We start from the raw sequence: 2,851 nt of genomic DNA on the forward strand, positions 1-2,851 counted from the left end.
CTCAGCTTTCTTTATAGTCCAATTCTCACATCCAATACATGACTACTGGAAAAACCTAAAAGATGATGCTGTGAAAGTGCTGCGCTCAATATGTCAGCAAATTTGGAAAACTCAGCAGTGGCCACAGGACTGGAAAAGATCAGTTTTCATTCCAATCCCTAAGAAAGGCAATGCCAAAGAATGCTCAAACTACTGCACAATTGCATTCATCTCACACACTAATAAAGTAATGCTCAAAATTCTCCAATATGTGAACCGTGAACTTCTAGATGTTCAAGCTGGTTTTAAAAACAGCAGAGGAACCAGAGATCAAATTGCCAACAATCAGCTGGATCATGGAAAAAGCAAGAGAGTTCCAGAAAAACATCTATTTCTGCTTTATTGACTATGCCAAAGCCTTTGACTGTGTGGATCACAATAAACTGGAAAATTCTGAAAGAGATGGGAATACCAGACCAGCTGACCTGCCTCTTGAGAAACCTACATGCAGGTCAGGAGGCAACAGTTAGAACTGGACATGGAACAATGGACTGGTTCCAAATAGGAAAAGCAGTACGTCAAGGCTGTATATTGTCACTCTGCTTATTTAACTTCAATGTAGAGTACATCATGAGAAACGCTGGACTGGAAGAAACACAAGCTGGAATCAAGATTGCCCGGAGAAATACCAATAACCTCAGATATGCAGATGACACCACCCTTACGGCAGAAAGTGAAGAAGAACTAAACAGCCTCTTGATGAAAGGGAAAGAGGAGAGTGAAAAAGTTGGCTTAAATCTCAACATTCAGAAAACGAAGATCATGGCATCCGGTCCCATCACTTCATGGCATATAGATGGGGAAACAGTGGAAACAGTGTCAGACTTAATTTTGGGGGGATCCAAAATCACTGCAGATGGTGATTGCAGCCATGAAATTAAAAGACACTTACTCCTTGGAAGGAAAGTTATGACCAACCTAGACAGCATATTAAAAAGCAGAGACATTACTTTGACAACAAAGGTCCGTCTAGTCAAGGCTATGTTTTTTCCAGTAGTCAAAGTCCCCATTAAAAAACAGCAAAAAAAAAATTGCCCAACTAGAATAGGAGTTACCGAGTTCCTGCTGACATGACCACTAGGCTAATGGACTCCAGCTTGTGAGTTGAACCCTGCCCCAAGCCAAAATCAGGTGACCCAGAATAAATGCAGAAAGCTGCTCACTTTCTTATCAACCTGTTGCTACAACACAAAGTTAAAAGTGAGTTGCATAGTGTGAAAACACTGGAAGGGTCCAGGGCAGTTGAAAAACTAGCACACAACTGGGCTGGATTAAAAGCACTAGGTGTCCACATCCAAAGATGATGATCCTACTCTCCTCTGGCTTGGAGCATGATGTCTAGCTCAGGGTGCCATTCATTAGGGGGGGGAAATTATAGGGGAGAATAATTTTGATAATGATAATGAAGATATTAAGTAATAAAACTTAGATTACTTGTAATAGGCCATGTGGCATTCCAAAAGCTTCTACACATATTAATTCATGAATCCTCGCAACAGTCCTCTCAGGTGATAAACCAAAAGCACAGAGAGAGGCTGTTACTTACTCATGGTCATACAAGCAGAAATTGGCAGGGCCTTGTTGTAAAGCCCTTAAGTTTGGGGCAGGATGAAGACCTTTTCTTATAGTAATAGTGTTATCCTACATAATACAGAGGATCAGGGAAGACTCTTGAGGAGGTGACTTTTCAACTAAGATGTGTAAGATTATCTAACAAAACAGAAATAAAGTTAGGGATGTAGGAAACAAAATTTACAGTAACCAGGGGGTAAGAGGGTGGGGTATAAATGGAAAGATTGGGATTGACATATACACACTACTATATATAAAATAATAAGGACCTACTGTAGCACAGAGAACTCTACTCAATACTCTGTAATGGCTATTTAGGAAAAGAATCAATGAGTGGATAGATTGTGTGTGTGTATAACTGATTCACTTTGCTATATACCTGAGACTAAAACATTGAAAATAAACTATACTCCAATAAAACATTCTTAAATTAAAAGCAAAAGAAATCAGACAAAAGGGGAAGGGATGGAATTGCAAGACTGTTTTAACCACGGGGGCCAACGAGTGGAAAAATCGTTGAGGCAGGAGCGTTCGTAGTGCATTTGGTAATTTAAAAGGCGGAGTGACTGGAGCACAGTGAGGTAGAGAGGGGCCAGGAAGCTTGAGCAGGAGGCGGGGGGGCAAGACCATTGTATTTTCCTAAGCACTTTGGGAAATAGCACTTAGGCAGATATTATCTCATTATATAGTCATTAGATTCCAGACCCTAGCATGTGTTTCAAAGACCGTCTATAAATATAGGTTGACTGAATGAATGAACCCCTACATTTTAAATAACTTATATAATGGTTTTATGCTACCTTAGTTGCTACAGAATCATTAAAATCAATGCGTCAGGGGCACATAAAGCTGCACAAAGACAAGTTGTTGTCTTTTTTTCCCCCTTTAAAATAAGCCAAAGAATAAAACTGAATCCAATTAGCGCTTCACTGGCAAGCACTGCGCGTGAGCCACTTGCCAGTGTCGCGAAACTAGAAGACCCTCTAGCAAGAGAATCCCCTTTGCGCTTGCTCAGTCCGGGGCTGCTCAACCAGAGGGCGGGTTCCTAGGAAAAGGAAATGGTCGCTGCGCTTGCGTCGCTCCTTCTGGGTCCTAGGCTGGCTGCGCAGGCGCACAGGTACCATTTTTGACCGTAAACATCCTGCCGATTTGAACCGAGGATTTGGGCGGCAGGAAGAGCCGCGGCGTAACGGCAGCCATCTTGTTTGTTTGAGTGAATCGGAAAAGGAGGCGGCGGCTG

The sequence above is a fragment of the Capricornis sumatraensis genome, chromosome 11 (assembly GCF_032405125.1).
Source record: "Capricornis sumatraensis isolate serow.1 chromosome 11, serow.2, whole genome shotgun sequence".
Lineage (NCBI taxonomy): Eukaryota > Metazoa > Chordata > Mammalia > Artiodactyla > Bovidae > Capricornis > Capricornis sumatraensis.